Source organism: Nelumbo nucifera, chromosome 1 (genome assembly GCF_055504915.1).
Source record: "Nelumbo nucifera cultivar China Antique chromosome 1, China Antique-T2T, whole genome shotgun sequence".
NCBI classification, from domain to species: Eukaryota; Viridiplantae; Streptophyta; class Magnoliopsida; order Proteales; family Nelumbonaceae; genus Nelumbo; species Nelumbo nucifera.
Window position 1 is genome coordinate 12,087,747 of NC_142649.1, and position 8,515 is coordinate 12,096,261.

General features: G+C 50.7%; 1 pseudogene; it reads left to right on the top strand.

Annotated features, from left to right (window-relative positions):
* The first annotated feature begins 722 nt into the window (after positions 1 to 722).
* LOC104610332 (9-cis-epoxycarotenoid dioxygenase NCED1, chloroplastic-like) lies at positions 723 to 1,963 on the top strand (annotated as a pseudogene).
* Positions 1,964 to 8,515: the final 6,552 nt, after the last annotated feature.

The following is an 8,515-nucleotide window of genomic DNA, read 5'->3' on the forward strand; positions in this document are numbered from 1 at the left end:
GAGATCATCTCATGCAAAGGGCGGACGGGTTGCGCTACACCAGGGAGCTCCACCATCCTCTAAGTCGCAGGCTGCCTAGGAGCAGGTTAGATGACGAGTCCACCAAGGCAGTTCGCCATCAAAGAGCTCGGCATAGCTCTCCCCCAGACAGTTCGCCATTAGGGAGCTCGGCATAGCTCTCCCCTAGGTAGTTCGCCGTCAGGGAGCTCGGCATAGCTCTCCCCCAGGCAATTTGCCACTGGGGAGATCCACCATCCTCACCTAGGAGCAGGTCAGATGACGAAGTACTTAAAAAAAAATTGATACGTCACAAAAAATTGATACGTGACCAGAACCGATTACATCACTATTGATATAGTTAGTGAAGTGGTGACATCAACTATAGTAATCCAACTATAGCATTAGAGGCAATTGACGTTTCTGACAACAATTTATGTCAAACTTGGGAGATCATATCAACCCTACATGTACATATGTGGGAACTTAAAACTTGAAGCCACTATTAAGATCATTCGAAATCGACAAAAGCGAATTTGGCAGCTGGCGTGAAATAGGGGTGCCAGTGGGTTACATTCAATGCAGTGAACTTGGCAGCTGACATGAAACAGGGTCTGATGAAGGAGGGATCGATGGTTGTCCAATCTATCTATCTATATTAAAGCGGGATGGGTCTTGACTGGCGTTCTTTAATGAAAAGTGTCCGCATGTAAAATCATTTTTTCTGTGGGAAAATAGCGAGATGGGCCTTCCCTGTGACGAAACCAAAACTTGGATCTGTCCAAAAGGATTGTGGTCCACCTGTCTTATTCCTCGATTGCATTCAAGGTGTACACGTTCGTAACGGCGCCACTCACCTGTTCGAGCCCGTTGTTGGTCACCATTTCTTCGATGGTGATAGCATGGTTCACGCTGTTAGCATTCACAACGGCTTTGCTAGCTACGCTTGCTGGTTCACTTTAATGCAGCGCTTCGTTGCAGCCCTGTCTTTCCAAAGGCCATTGGTGAGCTTCATGGCCACTCTGGTATTGCTCGGCTCCTTCTCTTCTATGCCAAAGTACATTTCGGGATTGTCAATCACGCCCAGGGAACTGGAGTTGCCAACGCTGGCCTTGTTTATTTTAACCATTGTCTTCTTGCCATGTCCGAAGACGATTTCCCTTACCAAGTTCGTATCGCTCCCTCCAGTGACCTTGAGACAGTCGGCCGCTACAACTTCCAGGGTCAGCTTTGGTCCGCCATGATTGCTCACCCCAAGCTCGACCCAGTCTCAGGAAAGCTCTTTGATCTCTTCTACGGTGCCGTTCAGAAGCCATACCTTAAGTACTACAGCTTCTCCCCAAATGGCCAGAAGTCACCTAACATCGAGATTCCTGTTGATGAGCCCACCATGATGCATGACATCGCAATCACCAACAGGTTTGTGGTGATACCCAATCAGCAGGTGGTGCTCAAGCTCTAGAAGATGATCCGAGGTGGCTCTCTGGTCGTCTACGACAAGAACAAGATTTCCCGGTTCGGAATCTTGGATAAGAACGTTGCTGACGCTTTAGAGATCAGATGGGTCGAAGCGCCCGATTGCTTCTTCTTCCACCTCTGGAACGTTTGGGAGGATCCCGAGACCAATGAAATCGTTGTCATCGGTTCCTGCATGACCCCACTGAACTCCCTATTCAACGAATGCGAAGAGGGTCTGAAGAGCGTTCTCTCAGAGATTTGTCTCAATCCAAGGACCGGTAAGTCCACTCGTCCATCTATCATCTCTGACCCCCCAAAATTGAATTTGGAAGCTGGAATGGTGCCGCCAAACACATCAGCATGAGCAAAACACGATGACCCAAGTTCTTCCCTGATTTGAAATATTGCGCGTCGAAACCATCCGTGGATACACACTCTCCGTCATAAATAAAAACTCTCATATATAGGGTCAAAATGGATATTTGATAGTTTTTAGAATTCATAACAATGTTTTTGCATCAGAGTTAAGAAGAAAGAAAAGTTTATTAACACCAATTCATGGAGGATGATTTGACCCAACCCCTTGAGATAATGACACGTGGACTTGATTCATCACGAGCAACAACTCAGCACCACAACCTGACTATGACTAAGTAACGAGCCTGCAGGACAGCTCGCTATGTCATAGCTCGCTATAGGGGGAGCTCGCTACAACGCGAGCTCGAGGTCCCTGAGCTATTGAAAGGGAATACTCCAAGACTACCCCAACTCGCGAGCTAGGGTAACCAGCTTGCTCCAACACTTAGGCAGAAAGACTGCCCCAAAGACAATCTCGATGAGGGTCACCTCGAAGTACCCCTGTGAGCTCGCTACAAAGTAGCTCGTGACAAGATAGCTCGCTACGCGACAGGGTAGCTCGCTACAAGGTAGCTCACGACTAAGTGACGCGATGCTCTCAGGAAGCTTCTATTTGATAAGACCGTACCTGTTAGATTGCACCACGTCTCTTGACTTACGGGGCAGTCCCTGCCCATTCGACAGACTATACCCACGTCTCTCGACAGATGGTGGCGTGTCTATCCTCCCGGGACGTGTCACCCATCCAATTGGGTAGTACCCTGCAACGGTCACCTACGCAGCCCTGGCAGGTAACGGCTGTGATAGAAGCCCAGAAGCGGTTATGCCTGATTTGACAAAAACACCCCTATAAAAGCCCCTTTGTCGAAGGGGAGAGGGATCTCTGATCTAATATGATTTTGAGTCATCTTACTTGCTCTCGAGCTAATCTTGAGAACTCAGTGATCTAGTGCGACATACACTCTTAGCCTCTTTACACTCTTTACTTTCTCCCCCAGCATTCTAACTTAAGCTTCAGAGTTTTCCCGCCGGGCAAATCCCCCGGGAATCCTTCACCTTCTTCTTCTCAGGTGCTGTCCGTTGCCAGCTAGAAGCCAGTCAACAGCCAGCTAGGAGTGCCTGGATCCTACCGCATCATTTGGCGTCGTTTGTGGGAAATGCTTCAAAAAGCCTTCCTCTAAGCTTTTACAGTTTTCTTTTCTGAAAACTCAGCATTCATGGCTTCCTCCAGCAACGCCGGACGTGGTGCCAGCCAGAACGCTTCTTGGGAGCAGCCCCAACTTCCTACTGTCTATATTGGGCAGTTCACCGTCCCCCTCTCCGTGGACGGAGTTCCCAATTTGAACATGCCTTTCACAGTGGCACCCGCGGTCGCTCCACTCCCTTCCACAGTTGGAGCAACATTTGCTGAACCCTCGGTTGTGGCCCCAGCGGCCAACCCGAACTAGTTGGAAGACTTAATGCAGTGCATTCGAGCCATGCAAGATCAAATGCAACAATTTCAACAATTCCAACTCTATCAACAACAAGTGTTGCACCAGGTTTCTCAATACCAGTATCAACAGCAGTTTCCCTCTTTGCCTCAGGCCCAACCGTCACTTCCCCCTCGGCATCCGGCCATGAAGCAGACCAAGCCCTCCTGCCGGAGTGAACGACCTCACCGGGGAGAGGCCTCCTAGGCCCAGGATCCCGCCAAGAGCCAAACCTCTTCCCATAGCCAAAGGGAGAGGTCGGCCAGCCCCGCCTCACATCCTGTGGGCAGGTCGGGGCCCTCTCAGCCAACCAAGCCTGTATCGCCCCGGCCTTCGCGCTTCAAGCTTTCGCTCGCAGAGAATCCGTTCGAGGTCATGGCCACAGACTATAGGCAGGGCCCTTCGGTTCAGAGCCACCACCAGCACTCTGAGCCCGTCGAGCTCGGTGACACTGAAGCATCAAGCACCAATGCCGAGCCAGCAAAGCAGCAGCGAAGACGCCGACGAGCTCGCCGAACTGCTACCCGAGTCTCTCCCGAGCTCAAAGGAAAAGATGAGGTATGCTTAGGTGAAGTGAAAGCTACCCCTCTCCTCTCAGTTTCTTCCCCATTATCTCCAGAACTCCTTGCTGTCCCCATGCCAAGGGACTTCAAGTTCCCTCCACTAGAAAAGTATGACGGATCCTTCGATCCAAATGATCACGTGGACGCCTTTCAGTCCCAGATGCACCTAGTAAGAGCCAGTGAATCCTGCATGTGCGTGGCCTTTTCCACCACCTTCAAAGGGGTAGCCCGCACATGGTACCGTAACCTTGCGCCTGGTTCAATAAGAAGCTGGGCGCAGTTCGTGCAAGTTTTCACCTCCCACTTCGTCACCAACAAAAGGTGCCCGAGAACTCAGGAAAGCCTCCTTGGCATAGTTCAAAAGGAAGGGGAGTCCATTCGGAGTTACATCAAGCGGTTCAATGATGCTTGTTTATAGATACCCGACCTGGATCCCGTAGTTTGCCTTACCGCAACCAAGCGAGGTATCTCCCACAAAGAGTTCAAGTGGCACGTAGTTGTTAATCAACCCAAGACCGTGATCGAGTTCCTCAAGCTCGCGGATCGGTTCATAGGGATGGAGGAGGAAATCAACCAGAAGGGCGAGCAAGCCCTTGAGAAAAGGAAGAGGGAACCAGAGCCCCCAGCTCAGGGCAACAACAGGAAGAAGAAGGACCAAGCTCAGGGGGCAAGGCCAAATCAGCCTTTCCGAGCTCTAGCAGCAGAAAGGGGCTACCCACCCCTCAACACGAAGCGGGCCGAGATCCTTATGGCGATCAAGGATGCCTCATACGTGAAGTGGCCACCTCGGCTGAAGGCGGACCCTAATGTTAGAAATAAAAATTTGTATTGTATCTTTCATAAAGATCACAATCATAGCACCGGAAGTTGTAAAAACCTTCGCGATGAGATAGAAGAACTCATCTGTCGCTGATATCTGAGAAATTTTGTACAAAGCAATAATAATAATAATAATAAAGCAAGTCGGCAAGGGGAGCATAGTAGAGATGCTCCTGAGTCCAACAGGCAAGCAGAACAGCCCCCTGAAGAGAGACCAGTTCGGGGGACCATCCACGTCATAGTTGGAGGCTCGATTGTAGCTGGTTGCACCTCAGCTGCAGCTCGCGCATCAGCTCGTGAAGCCGCGAGGGAAGAGCAGAACCCCACAAAGCGGCCAAGGATGGAAGATCCCATCTTCTTCATAGAAGATGACGCACGCAGGGTCCACTGCCCCCATGATGACGCACTCGTCATAAAGGTGAAGATCAACGACTTCGAAGTCAAGCGCGTTCTCGTCGACTCAGGCAGCTCAGCAGACATCCTCTTCAAAGCAGCCTTCGACAAACTACAGCTCCAGGAGAGCGACCTAAAGCCCACGAACACTCCCCTAGTAGGCTTTAGCGGAAAGGAAATCAGGCCCCTGGGAAGGATTACAGTACCCATGGAGGTCGGCACTTGGCCTAGCATAGTGAGGCTCAACCATGATTTCCTAGTGGTCGCAACCCCCTCCCCGTATAACGGCATAGTAGGTCGGCTGATTACCTATGACTTACGGGCTGTGGTGTCCACCTACTACTTGGCCATGAAGTTCCCCACGGACTTCGGAATCGGGATAGCGCGAGGTGACTAGCTTGAGTCTCGCAAATGCTACGTCGCCGCCCTCATGGGAAAAACCAAGGTGGCTGATGACCTCGAGCTGGAGCAACCTACGGAGCAGAGTGAGGAGCGAGCTGCGCCCACAGAAGAGACCATCTCTATCTCAGCCTCGGCGGAGGACCCTGCCCGGATGCTTCAGATCGGTTCTTCCATTGAGGAGCCTCTGCGATCTAAACTAGTACGCTTTTTACTTGAGAATTTAGATGTTTTTGCCTGGTCTGCGGCAGAAATGCCCGGCATAGACCCCAGCATCATAACTCATAAGCTTAATACTGATCCTGTAGTTAGGCCCGTTAGACAGAAGAAACGCAACCTAGCCCCAGAACGGTGGATGGCAGTTGACGAGGAGGTCGGAAAGCTCCTTGCAGCCGATTTTATTAGGGAAGTCCATTACCCGAGCTGGGTGGCCAACCCCGTTCTGGTGAAAAAGGCTAACGGTAAATGGCGCATGTGCGTCGACTACACTGACCTGAACCGAGCTTGCCCAAAGGACAAATTCCCACTTCCCAGGATTGACCGTCTGGTGGACGCAACCTCGGGGCATGAGTTGCTGATTTTTCTAGATGCCTATTCGGGCTACAACCAGATCAGGATGGACCCGACATATGAAGAAAAGACTGCCTTCATAACCGAGCTTGGCCTATACTGCTACAAGGTTATGCCCTTCGGGCTAAAAAATGCCGGGGCGACCTTTCAAAGACTTGTAAATAAACTGTTTGCGCCATTGATTGGCCAAAAAGTAGAATGTTATGCAGACGACATGGTCGTTAAAACCCAGTTCTCATGTGACTTAATACAAGACTTGAATTTAGTTTTTGAAATCCTGCGTAGATTCAATATGAAGCTAAACCCGAATAAGTGTGTCTTTGGTGTCACCCCGGCGCGGCATTGAAGCCAACCCGGACAAAATAAAGGCCATCTTATATATGAGACCACCCCGAAAAGTGAAGGAGGTTCAGGGTTGAATGACCGAATAGCTGCTCTGAGCCGCTTCATGTCCAAATCGGCAGATCGCTGCCTACCTTTCTTTAAAGCAATTAAAAGCAAAGGGTTTGAATGGACCCAAGATTGTCAGTTCGCGTTTGACGAGCTCAAAAAGTACCTCGCCAGCATACCGGTCTTAACCCAGCTCGAAGAGGGCGATGTTTTAGAGCTGTACCTCTCGGCAAGTGACGAAGTGGTCAGCTCGGTACTAATAAAAGAAGTAGATCGGGTCCAATGACCTATTTACTATGTTAGTAAAGTGTTGTAGGGAGCAGAAACAAGATATCCAGAGATAGAAAAATTGGCCTATGCATTGGTTATTGCAGCCCGAAAGCTCCGTCCGTACTTTCAAGCTCATACTGTTATCGTCCTCACCAACAAACCTCTGAGGCAAGTCCTACCCAAGCCCGAGGTCTCTAGTCGACTGACGAAGTAGGCTGTTGTGCTCAGCGAATACGATCTCCAATACAAGCCACAAATTGCTATTAAGGCCCAAGCCTTAGCAGATTTTATCACGGAGTGCACTTTCAGCTCCGAAGTCCCCAGGCTGGTCGAGCACGAGGCCCCCAGTTCGGGCGAGCCCGAATCTCCCAGGCCAGTTGAGTCCGAGCACCATGAGGTAGCAGCCAGTGCAGCATCTCTCCTAGTTAGGCCAAGCACGAACTGGGATGAGGAGCCCTGGATCCTTTACGTAAATGGCTCCTTGAACCAGCAGGGCAGCGGAGCCGGAATAGTTCTGCATGGCCCAAGTGGCACGAAACTAGAGTATGCACTACGCTTCGAGTTCGCGGCATCCAACAATGAAGTAGAGTACGAAGCATTGATAGCCGGGCTAGCTCTAGTGAAAGAAATGAAAGCTAAGCATATTATCATCTGCAGCGATTCCCAGCTCGTGGTTAATCAGGTCACAAGAGAATACGAAGCTCGCGAACCGACTATAATTGCCTACTTAGCCAAAGTAAGAGAGGCTCTACTCGATTTCCGGTCACACTTCATCAGGTAGGTCCCGAGGTCAGAGAACGCTGAGGTCGATGCCCTGTCCCGGTTAGCCAACACCAGTGATAACACCATGAGAACCGTGTACATAGAGAACCTGCCTCGGCCTATCATTCTGGGGGGGCAGAGGAGGTCAGAGAAAGCAGAGCCGAGCTGGATTAACCCTCTCACAAGCTTCCTGCTACACAGGACCCTCCCTGCAGATTGCAATGCCGCCAGAAGGGTAGAGCGTCAGGCGGCCAAATACATCACGATAGATGGACGGTTGTACCGAAGATCCTACACGCTCCCCTACCTGCGCTTCTTGCGACCTTCCGAAGCCGAGCTCGTACTCCGCCACACTCATGAGGGCCAGTGAGGCGGACACTTGGGGGGCAGAGCCCTTGCCCAAAAAGCGCTATGACAGGGGTACTACTAGCCAACAATGAAAGCAGATGTAGCTGAGCTCGTCAGAAAGTGTGAAAATTGCCAGAAGCATGCCAATATCCATCATCAGCCCGCTGCCGACCTCAAGTATCTCACCAGCCCGTGGCCTTTCGCACAATGGGGCATTGATATACTCGGACCATTTCCACCAGCGACGGGCTAGAGGAAGTTCCTGGTGGTAGAAGTGGATTATTTCACCAAGTGGGTAGAAGTTGAACCTCTCGTAACGATTACAGCCCGAAACATCCAGAACTTCTTTTGGAAGAACATAGTGTGCCGCTTCGGGTTACCTCGGGTACTAATTTCTGACAATGGTAAGCTGTTCGAGGGCATTAAATTCCAGAATTGGAGCCAAGACATGGGGATCTGACAGAATTTCACTTCAGTTGCACACCCTCAAGCAAACGGTCAAGCAGAGGTCACGAACAGAACTATCCTCCGCGGACTGAAGGCACGGTTAGACCGAGCTAAAGGACTATGGGCAGATGAGCTACCCAGTGTTCTATGGGCTTACCGAACCACAGAGAAGACCCCCACAGGAGAGACTCCCTTCAACCTCACCTATGGCACCGAAGCAGTCATCCCAGATGAGATCGAGGTTCCCTCGCTACGACTAGAAGCATATGA